The sequence below is a fragment of the Marmota marmota genome, unplaced genomic scaffold, assembly GCF_001458135.2.
Source record: "Marmota marmota marmota unplaced genomic scaffold, marMar, whole genome shotgun sequence".
NCBI classification, from domain to species: Eukaryota; Metazoa; Chordata; class Mammalia; order Rodentia; family Sciuridae; genus Marmota; species Marmota marmota.
Genome location: NW_025999977.1, coordinates 49,436,091 through 49,460,790, shown reverse-complemented (window position 1 = coordinate 49,460,790; position 24,700 = coordinate 49,436,091). Strand labels below are relative to the sequence as shown.

The 24,700-nt window shown below is 49.3% G+C and overlaps 1 long non-coding RNA gene across 1 annotated transcript in view; it reads left to right on the top strand.

Moving 5' to 3' along the window:
• The first annotated feature begins 5,231 nt into the window (after positions 1-5,231).
• The window catches only part of LOC125617251, a 32,100-nt gene continuing 12,631 nt past the window's right edge, over positions 5,232-24,700 (top strand). The window contains exon 1 of the long non-coding RNA XR_007348184.1: positions 5,232-6,004. This is a non-coding gene — a long non-coding RNA (uncharacterized LOC125617251). The remainder of the gene's footprint in view (positions 6,005-24,700) is intronic.

Sequence of the window (24,700 nt, the reverse complement as noted above, 5' to 3'; positions counted from 1 at the left end):
AGAAATCAGTCCGTCACTTCACTAATTTGGGCTCCAGTCTCCTGTCTGTAGAACGGGTGTGAAAACCTTCTCAGCCAGTCACTCAATAAAAGTCTCGGGGATAATGGCAATTATTACTATTAAGCCACCCAGTGTGTATATAGGGGTGATAAGCTGATGGGAGATTATTGAGACAATTAGAGGGGATGTGTATAATAAACTTGGCATCTCCCCTGCCTGTAGAAGATACTTGATCATAACAATTAGTTTATAATTATTGCTACTGGTCTATTGAAGGCAAGTCTACCAGGAAAATCTAACCTTGAGACAAGTTTTGGGAAGTCTGGCCTTCCTTTCTGCAGACCTTGCTTGGGTGTCAGGCCCTGGGGACACAAAGTCAAAGAGAACACCATCTTGGTCCTCCAGGAAGTGACACCTGTGAAATCAAAGTCAGGAGATGCTTCCAGGGCATCGGACCCCACCGCTGCCTTTCAGAGGGAGAACTCTGCAAGGAGCAGGCAGGGTGCCTCTGGTGGCAGAGCCGGAGGGGACCTCCTTCTGAACTCTAGTGTGGAGCTCAGCCCACCAGAATATCAGGAGAAACAGCAAAGATCAATCATTATCAAAATGGGCAAATGCTATCACTGTGCCCAGAGGGAGGAAACAGGCATAGGTTTCTCGTTTTCCTTTTAAGCCATTTCCAAGTTGCTTTTTGGAGTGAGACATGTGTTTCAGTTCTGTCCTTGTGGTGCTTGGCTTTTGCCATTGACGTTGGAACAATTTGTGCAAATTAGCTGGAATATTCTAAAGTCGTAACGAGTTCTCCGATGGCCTGGAAAACATTCTGTGTCCTAATGCACAGTCATTACTCGTAATATGTTCGAAATGTACTCCATGGAACCCCAGCTTGAAATACCCAGAGATCAATTTTCAATAGACTGACAAATAGATGACATTAAACATTATTCATAGAAATAGTGTTTATTTAATCTTTAATGCTACCTAATGCATTTCGGTCAAAGCCATCAGTTCATGTTCAGGCTTTATTGTGTGGAAAATGGATGTGCTATTAATAAGTCAATACAAATACGAATATGGTTTCAATTGGAAATCATTAGGTTGCATTAAATGGCAAATGAAATCCATAGGAAGGATTTGTTTTATTTTGTTTGTAAGGAGCAAAAGGGGCCCTGAGAGGCATTTCTTTGCCTGGTAATGAGGAGGAATGATTGGTTTCTGCGGAGCGGTGGATTACAGTCTAGGCCTTGCTTTAGTCTCATTAGGTTGGGGATTGGGTGGTGCCTTTCTCTGGCACAGCTGCTGGCTGCTGCAGGCCAAGCTGTGTGCTCTGGATGTCAGCTGGTGCTGCCCGCGATGTAGCAGGTGGAGCTGTGCAGGCCCCTGTGCCTGATCTCCTGCCCGACGCTGGTGGCCCACGTGGACCTCAGCTCTCTCCTGAGGCTGCTGGCTCTTCCGGGGGGTCCTGACCTGGACACATTCACTTTCCTGGCTCCACAGTGGCAGCAGATAAGAACCCGCAGCATTCGCGTGATTAGAAGTTTGTGAGGAAAAAAAAAAAAAGGCAGACTTTAGCACCTCATCAGGTCCCTTATCTTACAAGGAGCTTTGTGGGTGAATGCAGCCAACACTGACCTCCAGGCCCCTGCAGCCAATGAGGGTGGATTTAAAAAAAATTTTTTTTTGGTTGTAGATGGACACTATATATATATATTTATAAATATGTTATATTTATTTAATGTGGTGCTGAAGATCGAACCCAGTGCCTCACACATGTGAGGTAAGCACTCAACCACTGAGCTACAGCCCCAGCCCCAAGGGTGGATTCTGAAGCAACACAGATCTAGATTCAAATTCCAGTCTCTCCATTTACCATCTGTGTGCCCTAGAGACCCTGCTTTACCTGGCTGGTCACATCTTCAGTAGTCCCCTCTCCATTCTGATGACCTCATGAGATAAGGCATGCAAAATACCAGCAGGTAGGGTCCAGAAACTTTTTTTTTTTTGAGAATAATACTTTGAATATTCAAATAAGGACCCAAGAGAAAAAGATTAATTGTAAGCATCTGTTGGAGCATTTATCCTTCAACTTATCGACCAAGGCTTGATGGAAAAGCCCCTCGTAAGCCTCTGCCTCTTCCTTCTCATCCGGGGAAGTTATGAGTCTGTGCTTGAATGCTTTTCCTGAATCTTCCCTTTATTCCTCTCCACTATGAGGAACTGCAGAAGGAGGTGATGTCCAGGAGGTGATGTCCAGGGCTGCTTGACCCCTTGAATGAGCAACTTCCTCCCACTCTCACTCACCAAGTTCTTTCTTCTGTGACGACATCTCACCTCTCCTGGGCAGCTGGGTTGCCTCTTTCTCAGCATGAAGGAGTCCTGGTCTCAGTGAGAAGTTTGTCTGAAACCAGAGCCCTATGCAGACAGACAGTCAAGCTGCAAGGAAGTTCCAATTTCCAAAGCCTAAAGTTGCTGAGAAAAGTTCCCACCGTCTGCAGAGCATCTGCCAGTGAGGGAGTGTAGTGTTTTGGCACCAATTCCAGCAGATATGGGACAAATGACTGTCAGTCCCAGAGAACGCTCTGGGGAGTCCCGGAGCCCGGTTCAGCACACTGTGTAGGTTCACTTTTTCAGAGCAGATTCAATCTTCTCAGACAAAAACAGATTCTAACTAACTCTTGTATAGCACTTACCATGCTCCAGACACACACCTAATGCTTTAACTCAGTCCATACTTGCAATTGTTTTCATTTATGGATTAGAAATCCTGAAGTTCGGAAAAGCTAAGCAGGTCATAGTGGAGTGAACATGGGAACACAAGTCTTGCTCTGGAGTATGAATTCTTTTCTTTCTTTCTTGTGGTGCTGGGGATTGAACCCAGGGCCTTGTGCATGCTAAGCAAGTGCTCTATCAACTGAGCTATAGCCCCAGCCCATGGAGTCTGGATTCTCTAGAGCATTGTTTCATTTCTCATGGTGTCAAGTGTCTGCTCAGGGAGGTGAACCAGATCTGATAGATTTGGAGCCTTCTGCTGGTGCTCAGCCACGGTCTTGTCAAGTTACTTGGACTCTCTGAGACAAGTGGGTTAATTTGAACTAGTTGGCAGGGTGGTGAGAGGGTTGAGAGACCAGGACAACATTGTTAAAAGTCTGCCTTATTGCCCAACACATTGCAGACACGGGGACACTTCACATATAATTGCTATTATTAGATTACAACACCAAAACAACAACAACAGCCTATGTACTTTCTTCTTGAAGATATGCACTTGGTAGCATCTCAGGGCAGGAGGAGTCCCCAGAGGTCATCAGCTCCCACACGCATCCCTTACGGATCCCTCTTTTGCGCCCCCAAACATTTTTTGCACAGGGTCTCGTGGCCTGTTGGGGGCGGCTTCTCCAGACGCACAGCTTTGGAGTCAGCAGACTTGAGTTCAAATCTTGACCCTCTGTGCGGTGTGTGCTCTTCCACTGTGGCCAGGGCCCAGAGCCCTCAGAGCCTTGGTCTCTCCAGCTGTGAAATGCAGGTGATCCTATTTGCCTTCCTGAGCTAGGGCGAGGATTAAGGAGAGGAAGGTGTCCCTGGCATCCGAAATTCAGCAAGCGGGAGCTGCATTTGGGCTTTGCATGCATCTGGTAAGGTCTGGCTACGTGGCTTTTCCTCTTTCCTTGAGACCTGCAGCCTCAGACCATCCTCCCTCCCTCAGGCCAGGCAAGCACTGTCCTGCCATCCTGAATACTTTCTTCCCCATGCAAAATGGCCCAAGTCTTCAACTCTCTCTTCTAAGCCAGGTTTTGGTCATTTTCCCAGACTGCTGTGCATCTCAGTGAATTTACATGTTCCGCTCTTATGTTGTCGATTTTCATTTATCAGATTGTGGCCAAACCATCGGCATCTTCAATCACCTTGGAGCCTGGGAAGAAAACGAGGATCAAATGCTCCCTTCGCAGGGGCAGTCCCTGGCATGTTGAAGAAGCCACGAAGATGACAGAAAGCAAAATGACAGGCATTGCTCTCATTTGACCTCTAGGGAACCAGCAGTCATTTAGGACTTGAAATGTGGGATGCAAATGAGCGTCTGCCTACTCCCTGGCTTCTGGAAAATGGCTTTCATTCTCCGAGGTGATTACAGTAAATTACACCTGGAAGCGAGAACCCAGGATGAAGCCCCCGAGTGCCAGGAATTAATGGAGGAGTGCTCAACACCCCTGGATGTGTCGTGGACGTGGAGGAGCGAGATGGAGACAGGCGGAGAGAGTATTTAATAGATTAATTAGGAACTGAAACTGGCTTAGCCCTTCCTTTACTGTGACAGTTTCTGAGTGCCTGAGTCTTAAGTATAGGAATAATATGGATCATCATTAGCACTTTACCTGGGGTTTCTAGAAGTGAATATATTATCCTAATATAACTTCCATAGATACTTAACAGCAACGACAGAGCTTCTTCTGTGTCCTAGAACGTATCATGAATTAAGTGGGGTGAAATGAGTGGAGCGATTACTGGTTTCCTTAAAAAAAAAAAATGGTTCTGGTATGTGCTTGGCTTTCCAGGATAAAAGTGGAAGAGAGTGATGTTATAAGGCCCTAAACAAAGGGAAGCTTTTCTGACATTGTTCACTGAGAAAGTCCAAAAAGGAGCCAGGAAATTGATATGAGGGTGGCAGTATAGTTGGGAGGAGGAAAAGTTCAATGAATAGGATCATTTAACCTAAAGCAGGTCAGCCCCGGGGGCCATCTAATCCGGCTGGAAGAGCAGTGGGCGTCCTGTAGGGCAGAGTCTCTCTTTGTGGGCTGAGAACAGATCAAGCAGGGAGGGAATGAAATTGTAGCACCAAGGACTTAGGTAAGTTATAAACGAGAAGATTGAGGGGAGGTTATTCATCTGCAAAGGGTTATTTAGGGAATGCACAGAATTGCTTGGTTCGGATTTTGGAGGCTTCAAACCCATGCTTCCAGGACGCTGGAGAGGGGAGTCTTGCTGGAAAGTGAACCAGGTGGCTTGGGCCTGCTTCTCCTTGGAAGTTTCCTGCTGCCTCCTGATTAGGAATGTTTCCTGGCAATACCATCAGTTGGGTACCTGGATACCAGAGGAGTTTGTCAGGAAATGAACTAACCCCTTTCCTTAGGGGATAGTAGCCCTGGGCAGGTGGCACAAGGGCTCTGCCAGGAGCACTCCGCCCTAAAGTCCCTCAGAAGTGGCTGCAGTTTCCAGAGGGCAGTTCTGGGCTTTGCCTGCTCAGGAGCTAGCTGGCTACATGCTGCTCAGCTTCAGATGAGACTGTGCAGTTCAGAAGGTAGGAGATGGGCTTTGGATTTGGTGACCATTTTCTTACTGATGACTTACATGTACAGAAAGGACAAGCTAGCTTTAAATGGCTACAAATGGCACAAAAGTACTTGCTGTGAATGAATAGGAAAAGATTCAGGTATCTCTGTGTGTGGGTATTCTCCTACGTGTGTATGTATGTACATATGTATGCGTGTGTTTAAAGAAAGTTGACCATAACGCGTTCATGATCATTAAGCTCTCCAAAGCCACCATGAACACTGAATTAGCTAATAGCAAACCACGGCTTCTAGGAAAAATGCGGGGCGAGGTTCCCGTGAGCCTCCGCTCACAGGATTTTTGTTAGCTAATCAGTATGTAACCTTGTTTTACTCGTGTTCCTGTTAAAGGCACCTTATTTAATGCCTATCTTTGATTCATCAGCATGAAACTCAAACCAACAGCACTGAAGCACATGCCTCTGTCCGGGAGGTCACAGCCTCAGTGTGTGAAGGAACCAGGCATCAGCCTCATACCTTGGAGGACACTTTAAATGCAAAATCACTACTGAAAAAAAGCACAGGAAGTGAAAACACGTGCCAGATGGATTTCACAGTCCCTCCCCAAGTGTGGGAGCTGGGAGAAGAAGGCAGAGCTTTCCTGCTCAGTCTGGGATGGGAGCCTTGGGAGACTGAATTTTGGCTGCTCTGCTCGTGTTTAAGAATGACCTTGAAATCACGTGAGTACTGATTTGGAGGTTACCAATACATTTTAGTGAACAGGCAAATTCACAGAGTCTTGAATAATGAGGCTCAACTGCATAGAGAAAATTGATCACGTCTTCATGGGACGCTATCTTTCAAGGGACTGGGTAAAAGACACTGATTAAAATCCTTTTGTTGTTTTCGCAACATGCTTCATAGACACGCCACACCAATCCATCTCGACCCTTTGAACAGGGACAGTAGCTGCAGAGCAGTGGCCTGTGCCGGGCTGATACCAGGATGGGCAGGACGATGACTCCCACGAGGAGCTAATAAGGCCAGGTGGTGAGAGTGGACAAAAACCTTAGAGCCATTTTGGAGAAAGGGCTGTTGGGAGAGCAGCCTGGGGTCAGCTTCTGGGAGGAGGCAAAGGAATTGTTCCTTCAGGAAATGGGAATGTTTGGACTGTAGACAGACACAATAATTTTTGTGCATGGACGTTGTATTGTGTGTGTGAGTGTGTTGGGTGTGTGCTGTATTTTGTGTGGGTGTGTTTATGGGGTAGGAGTGTGTGTAGCAGCTCCGGGTGGAGCAATGGTGGCCAGGGGCCATGTTTTGAGGAACTACATGAGGTAGTGGGTCATGGTCGGAGTCAAAATCCATTAAGCCCTTTACTAGCTGTGCCACCGCAGACAAGTGCCCTCCCTTCTCGGTGCCTCAGACTCTCATTTGTAAAGTGTGGCTAACCATAGCAGTTCTCTTGGAGGACTGTTGTGAAGTGGAATTGAATTAATACTCCCAGAACAGTTAACAACAAAGTCTGGCACAGCCCAATGCTAAGGGGCCAGGGAGACGTAGATGGGTGGCTGAAGGAGAGGAGGGCTTGGGGCCAGGCCAACTGGGATGGGCGCTACCCCCAGCGATGGAGCTGGGGGAGTCCGGAGCAGGACGAGGTGTGGGGAGTGGGTTGCAGGAAGGGGCTGAGGTGGAGTCCAAGTGCTGCTGTGGTGAGTGGTGAGGGTGAGGGAGGGGCCCAGCCACACAGGTGAGTGCGGGAGGGTGCGGCAAGAAGGTGGCCTTGCTGGCCTATGTTCCCGGAGGCCAGCCTGGCCATGCTCAGCTTTCCAGGGCTGCCCTCTACATGTGGAACTCAGGTTCTGAGAGGTCCACCCGCCACCGGGGCAGTGATAGTCCTCTTCTCCTCACTCAGTGGCGGATTAGAATGTCATGGGGCCCTTTGAGTCACTCTTCCTCACCAGACTATGTGACACACGAGGACAAGCCCTTGTCTCCATCTTATCCCCAGCACCCAGCACCCCTATTGCATCGTGATACTTGTTGAATTTGTGGAGAAACTGGGACCCCCAGGCAAAGGACCAGAGTTCAGTGTTTCCAGTTGGTGGGTGGTCCGCTGGCATGTCCCCTGGTTTGCTTCAGCTGGGGGCTCGTGGAGGTGTCAGCCAGTACTCCTTTGTCCTCAGGGCTTCTGCTGGCCTTACTTGTCAGTGCCTCTCTCCTCCACTGCTCCTGGCCTGGTGTCGACTGCTTTCCTTCAACTGGTAGTATCCTGCCCACCTGGTGTAAAGAGGTCGCTGTGGGCTGTCCTAGGTGGCACAGGGAGAGGGGAAGTTGCTTTGGTCAGATTTTTCTATTTGTTAGCTAATTTCTTTCTTCAATGCTAAGGGTGCCTCACGCATACCAGATAAGTGCCAGGTAACTGAGCTCCGTCGCCAGTCGTGCTCAGATATTTTTAGAACTGAACCTTGATAGTGAAAGATGACTCTCTTCTTGGAAATGGGCACATAAATGGGAGACCGTGTTCTTTCAGATGGGACCCAGGTGGAGCAGGGCTTCTGGGCAGAGGGCTCCCCTGAGCGACTCCTGCTTGTAAAGCCATCCTGACTCTGGTGTTGTGTCTTGAGAGGGCACGTGATTTGCATCTAGCTAGACCCAAGGTTAGGGAAAGCTGCGCCTGAATCTCCATTACTTTGTCTACAACAAGAATGAAAATCACACCTACTGATCCTTCAGGGCTGTCGTGAGGATTAACAAAAGTGAAACTTCTGAGTCCAAGACCTGATGGCCCCTGCCTGCTCGGAGGGGGCCCTTCTTCTCTTTCCTTCCTTCTCCCCCCCAACACTTTTTTCTTTGAACATCATCTCTCCATCTGTGATGGGTATGGTAAGCTCTCTCTTACAGGAAGTACTGGAAAAAGTTCAACCACGGCAGGAGGCATGGAGATTTCAGATGGAGGGACTAGACAGGCGATGGTAGCTACCGTGGCACTGGTTAGAGAAGTCGGCACTGTGCCTCTGCGTTGTCCTGCTCACACATAGCAGCCGAAGCAAAGGCACTACTGCCTTGTCTGGTGTCTGTTATTTTCAGTTATGGCCCAGAGAGATTGATTGTCTTGTTCAAGACATCATAGCTGGTTCTGGAAGATCTGAACCTGGACCTCCATTCCCATTCTGTTATTCTGTCCTTCTAGACACACACACACACACACACACACACACTGTTTTCTATGTTTCAAAAAACGACATCTGGCCAGGAATCACATTGCACAATGCAGCCCTTTCTTTATCCCTTCCTGCGTGCGAGCCCTGGCCCTGGCCTCTGAAGTGTTTGCACTGCCACTTTGCCCGAGGGACTTACTCAGAAGAAAGGAAGCAGGATAAGTGGACGGATCATACACTCTGGAGCACACTGCCGGCCCCACTGTGCAGAGCAAAGATGTGCAGGTTTCAAAGTGCCCCCGCCTCCCTGTCCTCCAGGACCCTGCACCTCTACTAATGCCCCAGTGCTCTCAATACACAAGCTGCTCATGACCAAAGGTCAGTTTCCTGCTAAAACAAGCAGACTTCTTTTGCTCTGGAGGACAGCACTGTGGGCTGGCTGGCAGGTCTTCATCTGCCATGGCTGTGGCCAATTCCTTGAATCAGGTAATCTTTTCAGAGAGAGTTGTTATTTAGAATCAAAACCAAAGTAATAAAATAATACCCACAAAATGAAGCAGCAGGGGCTGTTTTAGAATGTTGGGTGAACCTCTCTTATGCTTATTTTCTTGCTCTGTTGCATCCCATTTAAAAATTCTCAGTGATTCCATCTCACTGCAGTCAGAATGGCAATTATTAAGAATACAAGTAACAGTAAATGCTTACCAGGATGTGGGAGAAAAGGTTCACTCATTCATTTCTGGTGGGACTGCAAATTGGTGCAACCACTATGGAAAGCAGTATGGAGATTCCTCAGAAACTTGGAATGGAACCACCATTTGACCCAGCTCTCCCACTCCACAGTTTATTCTCAAAGGACATACTGTAGTGACATGCCCTCATCAATGTTTATAGCAGCTCAAATCATAATAGCTAAGCTAACAAACTAGGTGCCCTTAAACAGATGAATGGATAAAGAAAATGTGGTGTATACACACACACACACACACACACACACACACACACAATGGAATATTATTCAGCCATAAAGAAGAGTGAAATTATGGCATTTGCCTGTGATTGGATGGAACTGGAGAACATCATGCTAAGTGAAATAAACCAATCTCCCCCAAAACCAAAGGCCGAATGTTCTCTCTGATATGTGGATGCTAACACACAATAAGGGGGACCTCATGGGGGAAGAATAGAAGTACTTTAGATTAGACAAAGGGGAATGAAAAGAAGGGGAAAGACGGAATAGGAAAGAGAGTGGAATGAATCAGACATAACTTTCCTATGTTAATATATGAGCACATGACCAGTGTAATTCCACATCACGGGCAGGAAAGAATGGGAAGTTATACTCCACATGTGCATAATATGTCAAAATACATTCTATTTTGTACAACTAAAATAGTTATGTATAACTAAACATGTTGGTTATACATCTCTAACTGTCAGATAGAACTAAAAAGAACAAATAAAAAAGTTTTAAAAAATCCTCAGTGCAGGTGGGACTTAAGGGAGCCCCAGTCTCAGAGGATGGTTCACCTTCCTGGAGACATGGAAGACGGTGGCCTCTCCTGGATGCTTTCTCCTCTGTGAGAGTACCATAGCCCCTTGTGCCTTTGTGTGATCTGCTCTGCTCTAGAGCATTGCAGTTGGAAGATGTGGACATGAAGCCAGGTGAGCATGAGCTGCAAGCTGGATGGAAAATCCCGAGTCCAACGGAGCACTGCGTATCCTGTCAGGAGGGAGAGACGGCCATGAGCTTTTGAGACCTCCTGACCACAAGGTGGCGTTCATTCTACCTCCATGGGTTCCTCTGCAAGCTTCCCACATGCCCCAGGGGGGACTCTGGGGACTTTATGCATCTCCTGCCTTCCGCTGTGATGTAGCTGCGCACCTTGTAGGTGGGGAGTCCCTGTGGGGTTTCAGGTATTTGCTCAAGGTTATAGAGTGGAAAGTTGATAGCTGATTTCCCTTCCCAAAACCCAACATGTAGCTGTTTGCCCAGGGCCCCGTATTTGGAATGGAGGGGTATCAAGGAAGGAGTCCATTGCTAGAGGGGAGATGAAGGGAGGGAAGTGCTGAATGAGTATCTAACCACAGAAGTGTGTTGGGGGACACACAGCAGTGCAGGAGAGGAAGACGGAAACTTATTATAGGGGGTTTGTGAAGGAAGTCACATGGGATGGGACAGGGTACAAAGGGAGGTCCTGGGAGGCTTCTTGAGGAGGTAGCAATTGAACAGGATCTTGAAGAATGCACTTATTCACCCATTCCTTCCTCCCTCCCTTTCTTCATCCATTCATCCATCTACCACCCATTTACCCATTCATCCTTCCTTCCATTCTCTCGTTCCTCCATTGATCCATTCATCCGTTGATGCCAGGGACTGCTCCAGATACGTTCACAGACATTGCTTGTTTAATCGTCGCAATTCTGTTGGGTAGGTACTAGTGCCTCAAACTTGTAGGTAAGGAGCCTGAGTCCAGGCAGCAAAATTGTTCTCCCTTTACCACTTTCTTTCCAGTCTACCTCATCTTACATCAAGGAAGAGATCTTTCCTTATCTTCAAAAGCCACCTGCTTCTGCTTCAGTAGCCTTGTGCCTCTATTTACTTCTCCACTCTAATCCCTCCATGCCACTGCTGCCCAGTTATCTCAGATACAGACCTGAGCAAGCCACATTTCTGGCCTGTAAACCCACTGGGCTTCCCTTTGACAGGGGCCAAGTCCTACCCCTCAAATCCAGTGGATTTCTTTAATTGACTTCAATTCATTTTACTTTTTTCTCATTAAGTTTCATTGCATTTAAATTAGGTGACCCCCCCGGCTCCTGAGCATCTCTGAATTGTTCCCATTTCGGAGTCTTTGATCATCCCACTTCAGTTTTCCCACCTCATCCAAGTTGGCCTCCCTATATAGTATAAATGCATCACATGTAAGGCAGTTCAAGGGTGCCCTAAGTCCTCCTTCCTTCAGGAAGTGGGCAGAAGGCCAGTTTTCAGAGCTCCTGCCCCCTCCTGGGAACCAGGACATCAGAGCAGCCCTGCCCCTGGCACGTGGGACAGGGAACTATTTCCTTCATGTGGTGATGGGCAGTCAGGGGCCCTGTTGTCAGATGTAGCTGGCAGGAGTTTGAGATGCCTACGTGACTGGAGACGGTCCCCAGTATCACCTACCCCACTGGATATTTTGACTGTGGGCCCTAAGATGGCATCAGGGGCTTCGTTTGTAATGGGGGAAGTGTGAGATGGCCATCCCGCCCTGCTCCCGTCCTTTCCTCCTGTAGGTGCTCACCTACCTCCCAGCATGAGAACTGTAAGACGCTGACTCTGATTTTATTCCGAGGTCAACTCCATCCCTTAGAAATGTTGACGTAGAGGTGGGATTTGACGTGTAGTGCTGTTTTCTTAACGGGCAGAGAATGCTCCTCTGGAGTGGCAGTACAGACAGAATGCTTATGCCCTTCTGCTCGGTCAGTGTGGAAACCCAGGGGATGGTATTTGCAGATGGGGAACCTTGGGATGTGATGAGTCAGGAGAACGGAACCATCGAGATGGGATTAGTGCCCTTATAGGAGGGGACCCGAGAGCTTGCCCTCCCTCAGCTCTGGACCATGTGAAGACTGGGTAAGAAGGCAGCCAGGAGGAGGGCTGTCCCCAGACACTGGGTCTGCTGGCTCCTCCACTGTGGACTTGCAGCCTCCACAGCTGTGAGAAGTGAATGTGGTTTAAGCCACCTAATCGCTGGTCATTTGTCACACAGCCCACATGGACTCAGACAAATGGACAGTAAGGAACTCTAGCAGTTTCCCCAGCGGGCTTCCATGTTTTCACACAATGCATTCTGTAAATTAGAGCAGGGGTTTTGTAGACAAGCAACCGGCTTCTACCAGTGGGAGTGCGAGGCCAGGGCGGCAGAGCAAGGGCTCAGTAGCTGTGAAAGGATGAGAGGTAGCAAGAGGGCCAGGAGCGGGACTGAGGGGAAGAGCAGAGACCCAGGGACCAGCCGCAGCTCCTGTGTGGTGTGGAGCGACGGTATCAAGGGCCTATCTTATCTGCAAGGGAGCAATAAAGTTTAGTCCCTGTCCAAATGTCTTCCCCAAACAGCCTTTCATTCCAGTGGCCATGTGAAGCAGAGCCCTACTATTTTTTGAAGGAAAGACGTGGTCTTCCCATCCAGAAAGCTCAACAGGGGAGCGGAGACCAAGGCTGGTCTGGGTTCCACCCAGCTCACGGCATGGTCTGTCTTCGCCGGGCTTCTCCTAATGGGCTTGACAGAGAGAGCACCAGCTCGCAGAGTGGCTGAGGGGACCCAGACTGATGTTTGTGGTCAGTGTTTGCAAATATGCAAAGGCCCCCAGGACTCTGCTGAATGATGTTTCCACAGACATCTTGGGGGAGGTAGCGTGTTCTCAGCAGAGTGGTGACCAGGGCCTGTCTCCACAGTGGACCCAAGTTATTTCCCTGCTGTGGGGAGACGGACAGTGAAACAGTACTTGCTGTATTCATCTGGGTCCCTGGCCAGGCCCACCACAGCCAAGATTCAAGAACATGTGAACTTGGGGATGGAAAGCGCCCTGGCTGTGGCCTCCAGCAGCCGGCCCAGGACTGTGGCACGCGGCCCAGCAGGAGCTGGGCTGTGTGGGGAGTGGAGAGGGGGGGACCCCCAGCCCCCTTCTGCGGTCCACTGTGTGATGTCCACAGTCCCCAGGAATGAAAATGAGACCTTTGTCAACCTGTCTTGCCAACTGCATTTGTAGCAATTTGGATGTAAATAGCCCCTTCCCAGTTCTTTCCTTTCTTCCTAATAAAGTACCCACACCATTTCCTTCCTTTGTGGGGCTCCTCTTTAGACCACTGGTGGAGGGGCACATAGTAGGCACTCAATAAATATTTGCCTAGTGTGTGACTGGGTGGTAATCCAGCACTAATCCCCTCTCTTCAGCTCCCCACCCCCAGGAAGAAATAAAAGATGTCCATTTGTGGCTCGGCCACATTCAGGCGAACTTCCATATTGCTGCCAAGTCCTGCCATCTGCCACCTCCGAGGTGCAGGTGCTGGGCAGCCTCGGCGCCCACAAAGCCCGGCCACGGGCACAAAGGCCCGATGTGCACTGATAATTGCTGAGCGCACAGCCCCCGGCCGGCCAGTCTGATGCAAGTTTGCTGGGTCTGCTGAGATTTGCATACAGATGGCCAGTCGCAGTGCTGGGCTGCCGCTGCCACCGCCACTCGGGGTAGATGGGCCTGCAGCCTTTAGAAGTGCACGGGGCTTTGACTGCAGTCCAGCCCGAGAGGCCTCCTTCGCCCTCGCTGAACAGCCAGTACTTGAAGGGTCTTTGAAATTTGAAAAGAGAGAGGGAGACAGAGACAGAGACAGACTGAGAGATGGAGGTAAGGAAGATGGAGAAACGGACACACACAGTAGAGAGACAGAGAGAGACGGGACAAACAGAGATAGAGAGACATGGAGATTGAGAGACACAGAGAGAGAGAGAGACAGACAGAGAAAGAGAGCTTAGAGGAAGGAGAAAACAGCCAGTTCTTTTCTTTGTGAGGCTGGGGAGTGCTGGTGGGAGTGAGCTGGGAAGGCGGCCAGGGTCTGGAGCTGGTGGGCAGGCTGTGGGAGTGAGGGAGATCTCTGCAGAGACACGGCCTGGCACGTGCTGTTTCAGGGGGTCCTCTTCCCATTCTGAGGGAGCAATGGATTTCGGAGTCTAGGATGAGAGTGAGGACAGGCTGGGGAGAGGCACCTCTGTCATCGGGAAATGTCAGAAGTAAGCTGCAGCCCTTTGAAACTAACAGAGAGAAAATCCACGCACGAAAGGAATTTTTAAAAAATCACTAAAAAAAGTCTGAGCTGGAAAAAATGGTCCCTAAACCTCTTCCTGAAACCTTCTGACCTGACAGTGGGGACGCTGGCTTTTACTCCTTGTGTGTCTCTATCTTGCTGGGCCACCTGCTGGGGAGAGTGTCCAGCCTGGGGCCACCAGGGGCTCTGGGTGTCCAACATTTGGGACACAGGGCAGGTGTTGCCACCTCCCCAATTCGGCTCCACTCTGTTTAACAGCCAGCGGAGGGTTCTGCTCCTGTTTTCTATTACCCCTGGCCCGCAGCCCTGCCATCAGCCCCCCCAAACCCCCGACTCCAGTGAATGACCAAGGCTAGAGAAAAGAAAGGCCTTATTGAAGGAGCGTGGCCTCCCTTGTCCAAACTAAATGAAAGAGAAATAAAATAGCAACAGAGTGTAGCAATTTCTCCTGTGTCTAGCCGCACATTCTGAACATGCTCCTCCTCCCTGCCGCACCTCTGTGGGGGATACCTGGGGTCAGCCTTGCTTTTTCCCCTTGCTCATCCCCAGCAGATGGGTGGGCATCAAGACCTCCCTCCTGCTGTCCTGCTTTTTTAGTGCTTGGTGCTGCTCAATGGCACGTTCTGGAGGCCTCCCCGGCCTTGCCTGGATGCCTGCAGGACTCATTCCTGCTCCCTTAGCTACCCACCCTCTATTCCACCTTCTACACTGCAGCCACCATGTTGTTTCCAAAACCCAACTCCAATGGTAACTGTCTCTGCCTTACCACCGTCCAATTCCCGGTGAGTATTGCTGGAGAGAAAAGACCAAGTTCTTCAGGTGGGCATGGAAACCTTGGTGGTGCTGGTCTCTCCTCCAGGCCCCCTCACCCCTTCCTGCACCTTGCACCCGGAGGGTGAACTGCTTCTGGGTTCCTTTCTAGTCGGGGCGGTCTCACCTCTGTCTCCTTATGTGGCTCCACTCCATGACACGCCCCTCTCCGGTCCTGATGAGTGAGATGAGGCTTCTTGCTTCCTCCCGCCCACCCTGTTTTCCTTTTTCCATCCAGCCAGCCAATTCCGTTTGGGTGCCAACCTTCCTCAGGGAGTGTAAGACAGGAGCAGGCGGCTCTCCTGACCTGGTGGATCTCCTCCCAGGCTGGGGCAGCAGTTCCTGCCGTCTGCATCCAGATATGATGCTTTTGTTTTTTGGTTTTTCTTCATCAGAGAATGCCCTGGAGACCAGCGGGCCTGAACTTCACATCTGAAACTCGGTGGGGGGACTCTGGGGAAGGTCATTCCCAGAGGATCCATTATGGACAGTCAATCGCAACGGAGAAAAGGGAAGTCACTGACAAGTTGACCCGGACACGACTTGGCTTCCAGGGGCTCTTTCTCTTCCCACCACGTGAAGTGTCAGGGCCAACCTCACTTTAGGTGCCGGGACGCATTTTTTGAACAACTATTTGACTTGCGTGAATGAGGCAGTCAGGAGTTTGATGGTTTCTCCTATTATCCTTTCTATTTCTTCTTCTATTAACATTTCTAGCTCTGAAATGTTAATGTCGTCACGCTCAGAAACATACCCCTGTTATGTGACTTTCTCCAAGCACCTTCGATCCTGCTTTTTCACTCAGGTCTTGCACGTGAGTTCTGCTTTCTGGGCAAAAGCAATCCAACTGGGTATCTCCAGAAATGGAAAGATGGACTGTAGTCACGAATGTGTCACTCACAGGTTGCCGAGCATGCATGAGGCCCTGTGTTCCATCCCAAGCAAAGGGTCACAGGGAGTGGCGTCTCCAAGTCCACGGGCTGTTTTGTGACGGAGTTCGGGCAGCTGGGTGAGAACGCCTCTCTGGATTTCTGCTTCACCCTCGAATGATGCAGCCATAGGCAGGGCCCCGTTGTGGGTGATTTCAGGGTGCTACGTTAGACAACTTGATCTCTAAAAACTGACTTTGCATCATTATTGGAGAGACTACGTGGGGAGACAATGTCGGGGAACTACGGAAGCCCTGTTGCCAGGGCTGACCCGCTTTGGAGCCAGGTACTTGAGCTTGCTGAGCCTCATTTTCCTTAGCTTAAAGATAATAACACCTACTCTCAAGGCTTTTTGCAAGGATTATGTGAAATAATGTATACTCAGTGGAGCATCTGGCAAATAATAGGTGCTAAAACGGAGTAGTTATTATTTATATTTATTATCGCTAAGAATGAAATAAAAAAGGTGAAATGAACCTATTTGCAGGTTGGGTCTTCTACCCACAAGAAACCGTGAAACAGAAACAAATAATTATCATGCCTTCACGGCCCCGATGCTAATTGTACAGTACTTCTATTTGCAACATTTCCTCCATGGCAATTTCACAAGCATAATGTTGTGCTACCTTTATTTAGAGTATAAAATGCTGTGTTCCTATTTTCTTGTCACTTCAGGGGGCAGTAAGCTCCTGAAATATACCATAAAGGCTCATTCAGGTCCATTCAGCTTATTTCTATTCAGTGGATGTTTCTAGAACACAACAGACTTTTCTAGAAGAGTGAAGCACTACGGAGTGGGAAGCACAAAGACCACTAGGGTAGTAAGGGTTGAGAAGACATAAATGCTGCAGCGACGTGGACTTGGGTCTGGGAGCTCTGACTCTGAGTCCTGCTTTGCAACTTACTGTGTGACGGTTCCTGAACTTCTCTGAGCCCTCACTCTGTCAACTGTAGTAGAAGACAGACTAGCAAATCTCTCTTGCAAGGCTGATGTGAAGAGGGGAGCAGAGGCAGGAGGAGGTACCTCGCGGGCTGTCCGTCAGGGTGGACAAGTGTGCTGAGTGCCTAAAAGACAAGGAGTTCTGAGTGTGTGCGGCAGTGATGACACCCCCATCATTGGGCATGGCGAGAGGCTCTCCCACTGCAAAAGTCTTGGCTGTGCTTTGCTGTGCCCCCCCCCTCCCCCGCTCCCCACTTTAGTTCCTTAGAAACTTAATCCCCTAAGCCGTATGTTAATGATAGAGATGGGACCATTGGGAGATAATTAGAATTAGCTGAGATCGTGAGGGTGTGGCCCTGTGTTGGCATTCGCGGCTCTGTAAGAGGAGGAAGGGAGGAAGCTCTCCGCCCAGCTAGCCCTCTTGCCTGTCTCACCATGCACTCCACTAGGTCAGGATGCAGCACAAGGCCTTCACCAGATGCAGGGCAGATGTCAGTGCTGGATGTGTGGACTTCCCAGCCCCCCAGAACAGTGAGCCAAATAAACTTATTCTTTATAAATTACCTGGTGTCAGGTATTTTGTTACAGCCACAGAAAATGGACTGAGATGCTCTCCATTACCTCTTGCCTCTGCTCCAGACTGGATTCTTCCTGAGCTGTGGGCTGCAAGCTATTGTTGATGACAGGCCAGGGAGAAGCAAGCCAGCTTTTCAGTGTCACACAAACCGAGCTGCCGGGAAATGGAGTCCTCCCAAGCCTCAGTTTCCTCCTTTGATAAACGGGGAATTTTGTCTCCTTGAACTGCTTCCCAGGGTGAATGGGAGAGGAATTAGTAGACAAACAGGAAAGGGCTCTATAAACAGTAAGTTGCTATATCAGTGTAAGAGTTTATTATCAGCTTTCCAAAAAGGAGGCACAGAGAAAATCCCATCAATTAATGAGCTTCCTGAGTTCTTGCTATTCCAGCAAGGGGATTTTGTTATAATGAGCAGGTGGGGAGCAATTGCCATTCCAGTCTACAACTTTCCTACTCAAAGTGTGGTCCGCGGACCAGCAGCTTCAGCCTCCCTGTGATTCCTGTCCCACGCTTAATAAATACGAATCACTTTTAATAAAATATTCCCCAAAGTCGTGTGTACATTAAAGCTTGAGAAGCTCTTCTTTATAGGTCCTGGCGTTAAAAGAGAAGAATAAGAGCTCAGAAGGAAATGAGCCATTGACAGACAAGCTGAGGCGAAGGCCAGGAGAAGGGCTGAGTTGTCCTGGACATCCACCTTTGGTGCTCTGGGGTTGTTTGGGACAACATCAGGACTAATTTTAAACAATTAAAGAGAAAGGGAAAGGAGAGAATATTGTCACTAAGGCTGCCTCAAAGTAAGAGGGTCCACACACTGTCGCCAGCTCTCTTGGGGGTGGCTTCCCCAGGGCCTTCCTCAGCCAGGGTAGTTCAGCCGTGGTGGTCACATAATTCCTGGGACAAGCCCCTCAGGTGCTTTGCAAGAGCATCCAAGCGGAACGGCTGTCTCATCCGAGGCTGGTTCTTTCCAAGATGCTCAGTATCTCAGTCAGCATCACCAGCTCCTCCTGAGGAGCTAGCATTTAGGAACTCTTTGTTATCAATTAGTTAATCATTAGGTCAACCTGCACTTACTGATGGCTGGCTAACTAAGCCGAGAGGCACGCTGACACTTTTACTGTGAGAAGATAAATCAGAGGTGGATCCGATGCCTGCCCGGACATTTTCAGGCTTCCTGGCCTTTCATCCAGTAGTCCTTCTGCTTAGAAACCCTTCTCCTCCATTCTCCTCTCAATTTAATGTTTAATGAGGGACCTGGCTTGGCTGTCGCCTCTGTAGTGAGACCCTGATCTTGGGGCCAAGCCTCAGGCTCATCCGTTTTGGGTAAGAGTAGCTGGAAGCTGGATTGATCCCCTTAGAATGCTCTGAGATTCACTCCCCTGCCAGGGAGTCCCTGTGTCATGGGGATGGTGTGACAGGGGCACTTTCTAGGTGTTTTACAGCTGTTGACTCCTGTCGTCTCATGAGGACCTTCCTAGTTAGGGATTACTACTCCCATTTCACACACACACACAACTGAGCTTCAGTGTTGCTGGGACTTATACCCCACATTCTCCTGCTCCTGGGCTCTGTTCCTTCCGGCCATGCAGATTCTCAGACGGGGAAGGTGGGTGAGGATTGCAGGAGCGAGAGAGACTGAAGGCCCCTGGGAAGTGTCCTCAGGCTCCCACACACTCCTGGAGGTCCAGATTGAGAGAGGGTGTGTCTGGTGATTTCCACTATGGGCCATTCAGGCTGTCGTCCATCCTGATGGCCTGTATGTGGATGTGGAAATCAGGACTCACAGCTCCAAACATCTGGACGGGCTGAGATGGGAGGTCTCTTCCAGCTGTGACGCTCCCTAACACCACAGGACAAGGAGAAAATATCTCTCACTTTTTCTTCTTCATTAGTTTTTTTTTTTTTCCTCCTCTGTCTTTCTTTCAGGGGCGTGCTTAGCCATTATAACTGGTTAGAAGCCAGAGATAGTTAGGCTTCTCTGGTTGGAACAGAAATTGCCCTGTTAGCTGTGGACTGCATCCAAGCTCCTGAACAGCCCCACGAAAAGATCTCCATATAAATGGTTCCTTCAGGACCCCCCTTTGAATGCCTTCTTGGTCTTGGGGGTCTGAAATGGAGCCAATTTGAGGGAGTTCCAAGCTCTTCTCCCCCGGGGCCTCTTTCCCCAAAGCTTTCCAAAGCAGTCGCGAGGTCCAGGCCTCCTCTCTAACTAGAGACTCTGGCCTCTATGAAAAATCTGGGTAACTTGCTTTCTAGGCTCCTGACACCTCTCTCCCTCATGCTTTGAAAGTGCACAGACCTGGCTGGTGTTTCCTCTAGTAGGAAGACACCGCCCAGGGCCATCATCTGCACACAGTAGGTCTGTGAGTGTAATTTTGAAATATATAGAAACTGTACTGGTGCGCAGGAATGTGTTTGTTTCAGGGTCACACTGATTGCCACGGTTATGTCCATACGGTCACTAATGATACCTTTGAAAAAATAAAATAGACCAGTTCCATATATGCTCTTGAACATATGAGGGAGAATTTTCAGAAACTCGCTGACATTCCACATTTTCATAGCATAACTGTGAGACCTGGGCTTGTTCCTTAGTAATAGCAAAAGCCAAGTCACTTCGGCAAAGGCCGAGGGACAGGCTGGTCTCAGCAGCACAGAATACTAGGGACGGGGGTGGTCTCTGCAGATGTCAGGATCCAATCCACGCCATCTTCCCTGCAGGATGACTTGGTCTCTTTGAACCCGTGTCCTCAGCACGATTTGCTGTGAGGTCTTTGCTCACACGAGAAGAAATGTTTAGCAAAACTTAAGCTTCTTCATATTTTATTTGTGTCTAATTTTTAGAAGGTAGTAAATGAGGCTTTAAAAATATATGAATTATATTAAATATATAATGACATAATGATAAATATATATACATTATATATGTATATAACAAATTCTAAGTGAACTTACCCTGAACGGACCGTATTTTACTGTGTTCTAAATGCTGTGTGTAGGAGGAGGCAGCTGAGCTCCAGAGAGACTTAGCAACCATCCGAGTCCTCACAGCCTGGTATCTGGCCTGAAAGACCAAATTCCAAACTCCACGTTCTCGTCTTCTTCTCACTGTCCAGGGAGCAGGTCTCGATTCCCGCCTCCCACTGTGGCCGTGGTGCTGGACCTTGGACAATCCTCCTTTTCTTAGGTCTTGGTTTCCCCGTCTGTAAAGTGGGCTTCATGGACCTGAAGGTGGCCTGCCCTGTTCCAGGCCTGTGAGCATTCAGGTTCAAGTTCACCTGCAGACAGCTTCCGAGAGAACATGCTCAGTTCAAAAGCCCAAGTGCCCCCTTAGATGGAGTTGCTGTCTTCTTCTCTGGAGTGAGCAAAACGTTTCCTCTGAGCTTGGTGCTGACAGGAATCCAGCTATCCTGCGGCCTTCTTGAGGGTCGGGAAAACCTCTCACAAATGTCTCTCTCTTCCGAAGACCTTGGAATGAGGGTTCAGGAGATGCTTGTTGGATCAGAAACCTGTCAGGCCATTGGCCAGCATCTTGATAAAATGGTGATTAAAAACAAAAGAACCACCGTGGGGACCCATGGTCAAATGACCAAGGAGCCATGGTCGTAGGAGAGTGAGGCTGGCAGAGACTGAGATGGTCTGTGTGCTCTGACGAGCCCATGCCTGGGGACTGGGGGGGGGGAATGGCTAACAGGAGTAGGGGGCAGCTCGTACCTGTTGAACTTCCACGTGTCTGTTGGTTTCCGAAGCCTTTCAAAAAATCTATTTTTTTTTTTTCACGTAGTGGACACAAACTCCTGAGAAATGCAGTGTTACTGTCCCCATTTTACAGATGACGAGGACGAGGCTCCAGGAGACAACAGGGCTCACACAGCTGTGGAGGCAGAGCTGGGACTCACTTCTGAGCGCTTCCTCCTCGGCAGGTGTCCCTAGTGATTAACTCAGTTTGTCCCCACCACAGCCTTCCCAGGGGGTTATTTCTATCCCTATTTTACACTCAAGGAAGCCTGAGACTCGGAGAGGAGTCGGTGGAGTGTGAAAATCAAGCTGAGATTTACAGGAAGCCCGCGGTGGAAGCAGGGTGATGCGGGGGTGTGGGCCTGGCCGCTGAGGTCATTCTCCTGGGTTCCCATCGCTGCCTCTCCACCGGGGGCTGTGTGAACTCGGGCAAGTGCTTAAGCACTCTGTGCTCAGTTTCTTCATCTGTAAACTGGGCCAGGCAGTGACAGGTGCCTTGGGAGAAACTCAGCAGAGCAAGGGGCTGGATAGCAAAAGCCCCCCGGCAAGTGGAAGAGAGCCTCCCCCCATGAGGTGTGGTGTATTTAAGGGACAGACGAGTCCCAGGGCTGGGGCACGGAGACAGGAGAGCAGAACCAGGACTCTAAAGGGAGCCCGTGCACTCTCAAACGACACAGCCACCAAGATCCACGCAGTGGGGGGTGTGCGGAATATTTGGGTTCTGAAACTGTTCTCATGTCATTAAATCAGTAAATATTTTAGAAGGAACTGAAAAATAGAACGAAAGGAAAAAAAAAGGAAATCCATCCTGAACTTGGCTCACACTGGTTCTCGCTGTGGAATCCTGCAGTCGTGTTTTCCCCATTGGTCAGGGGCCTGCCCCTCCCCCTTCATATTGTTCTTGTTATAGTGATGAGGATGATCACGCTAATGCAATAATTAAAAATAATTATTACCCTTGTTTACCAATTTACAAAAGTGCTTTACAAAAGGCACGGCCCTCATTTATATATAAAGAAGCAAAGTCCACTAATGAGCAGAGAGCTGGGTACTGTCAGCTGGTGCTTTGATGTGTTAATTACAAGTCATTCTAATCTTATTATTAAAGAACAACTTCTGCCAGGCGGGGAGCCCAGTTGTAAATACCACATGTAGAATCTGTCGCCATGCATTTTGAACAGTCCGACAATCTCTACTTTACTACTGTTTATTGAGCATCTACTAAGCTCAGCACTGTGACTGGGCCTTCAGGGGAACAAGAAAAAAATAAATGAGGTGTCTTGGCTCTCAGAGTCTAGCTGAGAACACAGGAGGATCAATATGAAAAGAACAGGGGCAGGGTTTGAAATCAGATGTGACTGTGCGCTGTGTGACTTTGAACAAGTCATTCTGTTTTTTTTTTTTTTTGTGGTGCTGGGAATTGAACCCAGGGCTTTGTGCATGCAAAGCAAGCACTCTACCAACTGAGCTATATCCCCAGCCTCAGTTTATGTTTTCTAGCTGCAGTTTCTATAACAAATAGAGATAGTAACAGAAGCAGGATAACGTAGAAGTGATGCTCTTGGACTTGGAAACAAAATGGGTTCTGACAACTCACAGCTCTGTGATCTCCGATGTATCGCTTAATATCTCTGGGCCTCAGTTGCTTATCTGGGAAATGAGGCTGGTAATAGCTGCTGCTTTGAGGTTGCTAGGAGGATTAACTTAGTTAATGGTATAAAGAGTTTAAAATGAGGCCTGAAAAAAATGGTAGTTTAGTTAAATAAATAAGTAATGTTTTTCTCTTAATATTGCTTTCAAAGTTAAATGAAATAGCATATAAAGATATTAAGTTCAGAACTTTGTATATAACAGACATTCAATTAGTGCTGTCTCTCCATGTTTTTGTTCTTGTCCTTCCTTTCAAAATAGTGTACCAGGGGCATTATCTGCTCACTAATGCATAAGAGGCATAGACCAGCAGTCCCACTGGACTTTAGTATCTCTAGGGGGACGTTAAACATCTAATTGCTAGGCTCACTGTAAATAAATTCAATCAAATTGGCTGGGGTTGGAACGCAGGTCTCAACATTTAAAGAAACCTGTGCCACGATTCTAACATTTGGTCAAGGTGGAGACCCAGGCTCCAAGACCATGACTGTCCTAGCGGGGTCCTGGAGGTGACCAGGGGGAGGTTTCCATGAGGAGGTTTCATTAGCTCATGGGGTTTGTCCTCTCAGTCCCAGCACTCAGAAGCTGAATTTCTCCTGTAGATAAACCATCATCAGCCCCTGTGCTGTGTGGGGTGCACAGGATACGTCATAGAGCAGGATGAGCCAAGATCTGTCCCCATGGAGGTGGACGCACATGGGAGGCAGGAAAGCAGCGCTCATGTGCAGTGACCTGGGCGGGGCTCAGGGTGGCCAAGCCCGCAGGGAGGAGGTGGTGCCCGGAGTATGAAGAGCCTCCAGGTAGAGGGACAGGAGGCGGTGGGGCTGATGGACGGCGGGTGGAAAAGAAGCCCTGGATCGTGTGAGGCCCAGCCTGGGCTCCTGGGGCCTTGGGAGATGCTGAGGATGTACTGAGCGTCATTTGTCCTACACGGGAAGCACGGGAGGTGTTGGCGCAGGGTTAGATCTGGCCTGGTTTACACCCTGGGGAAGGGCATGATGCAGGAAGGAGGATTAGGGCTGACCTGGGCCAGTGGGGCAGTGGTCAGCTCCAGAAGTACTTTGGAGGAAAAGTCAATAGGACTTGCTGATGGGTGGGACCCAGAGGGTACGGGAAGGCACAGGGTCACCATCATCACACCCAGGTGTTTGGCCTGAACGATCAGTGGATCGTGCCTTTTCTAGTTGGGGAAGACTGAGGGAAGAGTGGTTAGAGAGGGTGAGGACAGGAGGGAAGAGCAGGGAAGGGGGCAACAGGAGACCCAGGACTCTGCTTGAGACATGGGTGCCACATGGGCGTCCAGGTGGAAGTGTCTGGAGCTCGAGGAGGTGAGCTGAGGTCTCAGGGTAGGCAGCAGAGGTGACGTGGAAGCTGCAAAGCGGGTGGGTGTCCCCTCCCCGGGGCTGGCCTTGGCCTTCCTTGCAGCCCTTGGGTGGAGCTCAGATCCCTGACATTCCAGAGGCCTCTTCCCCACTGGTCTGAGGGACATGGTAGGGTTTCCCTGGCCTCTTCTCTCTGGTTTGTGTGTCTCGGGCTGTTATCTGTGGCCAGGCTGGGCAGGCTGGAGGGGTGAACAGCCCAGGCGATCCCTGGGAATGCCAGGCCACCCAGAGTCTGGTATGCGTCCTGCTGGTCCAGGAGCATTGGGGAGCAACTGGGATCTCACCTTGAAATAGCCACGAAATTCCCAGAAATGACATTGCCAGTGCTGCACAGAGTAGCACCTGGGAAGAGGCTCAGTCCAGAGTGGTTGAAACCATTTTTATTTTTCTCTGTCTCTCCCTGAAGCAGAGCTGAGCTGGTTGCCTTAGCAAACCCATCTCAGCCATCT